The 1530-nt window shown below is 48.2% G+C and overlaps 1 non-coding gene across 1 annotated transcript; it reads right to left on the reverse strand.

Annotated features, from left to right (window-relative positions):
- Positions 1 to 767: 767 nt before the first annotated feature.
- On the reverse strand, positions 768 to 907 carry LOC147789736 (small nucleolar RNA Z247). The gene has a single exon (XR_015411603.1). It is a non-coding gene; the product is annotated as a small nucleolar RNA Z247 (small nucleolar RNA).
- Between the last annotated feature and the right edge of the window lie 623 nt (positions 908 to 1530).

Raw genomic sequence — 1530 nt, forward strand, 5'->3', positions numbered from 1 at the left:
AAATGGATTTTATTACTTGAGATGAAGGATGTCCAAGACGAGCATGTCATTGGGCGTGAGTAGTAGATCTGCTCACCAAGGCGTGCTTGAGATTATCGACATCGGATGGCTTAATAGGATAAAGACCAGATTCACACCTCCCATTTAGGAGACTTTTCCTCGACTGTCGATCCTTTATAGAAAAATGCCAAGGATGGAATTCAAAAAATACGTCATTATCACGAGAAAATTTATGAACAGAAAGAAGATGTTTGGAAATTTCAGGCACATGCAAAATATTACGCAACGCAAGAGGACGAGTAGCAGTATTAATTAGAGAATGACCAGTATGCAAAACACGCAAACCTGCTCCATTGCCGACTTGAACTTGTTCACCTCCATGATAACGTTCACGCACAGCGAGACGATCCAGGTCACTGGTGATATGGTCCGTAGCGCCTGTGTCGCTGTACCAATTTGGGTCAATCTTGTAAGAGGAAGTAGCCGCCAGTGCCGTAGGAGGAGCAGAAGAAGGTTCATCTTGATAGGACTCATCCATCCTATGCCAGCAGCGGATAGCAGTATGCCCCACTTTGCCGCAGATCTGGCAGGAAGGACGAGCAGAAGGGCCACGACGATCACCAGCAGGACGAGAGGGTGCATAACCTTGAGAACGACCACGACCGCGATCCCTACGCCCACGATTCTTCTGCTGACCACCACGACTAGCATAATTGGCAGAAGATCCAAGATTTAACTGAAGTTCAGCCTGGTGTTGTAGTTGGCGAGCTTCATACGTCATTAGATGTGCAAACACATCATCAAGGGTGAGGGCTTCACTCTTGGTAGTCATTGAGGTGACGAAGGGATCATAGTCAGGGCCAAGACCAGCGAGAAGATACGCGATCACATCATCATCCTGCAAGGCAGAGCCGGCGGCGGCCAGCTCGGTGGCTAGCCCTTTGATCTTGCAAAAATAATTTGCAGCAGATTGATCTCGTTTCTTGGACGTGGCAAGCTCAACACGAATCTGAGTAGTGCGAGCACGAGTTGACGATGAAAACATCCGCTGCAGGGTATCCCACGCCTCCTTGGACGTAGTAGCGGCAACCACATCATGAAGAATCTCCTCAGACATGGAGGAGAGAAGGCCGCTAAGGACTTGTTGATCCTGATCATACCACTGATTATAGGCCGGATTAGAGACCAGCTCAGCACCAGCAGCAGTTGAGGAAGGGATCAGCTTGGCAGGTGCAACATTGGTGCCATCGAGGTAGCCCATAAGCTTCGTACTCCGTAGGTAGGGGAGGAGCTGGGCACGCCATATGATGAAGTTGTTTTTGGTTAGACGAATTGTGACAACATGGTGTAGAGGGATTGGATATTGTTTAAGGCCAAAAGTCGCCATGGTAGTTGAGACGGTGTTGGAGATGGTGGATGGAGAGGAGGAAGAAGACATGGCGAGGAGTTTAAAAAATAAACCTTGGCTCTGATACCATGTTAGATTGAATGGCACGATGACCTATATGGGTCACGACCTCATGTATTTAT

The sequence above is a fragment of the Cucurbita pepo genome, chromosome 13 (genome assembly GCF_057944985.1).
Source record: "Cucurbita pepo subsp. pepo isolate OVF chromosome 13, ASM5794498v1, whole genome shotgun sequence".
In the NCBI taxonomy this organism is placed as follows: domain Eukaryota; kingdom Viridiplantae; phylum Streptophyta; class Magnoliopsida; order Cucurbitales; family Cucurbitaceae; genus Cucurbita; species Cucurbita pepo.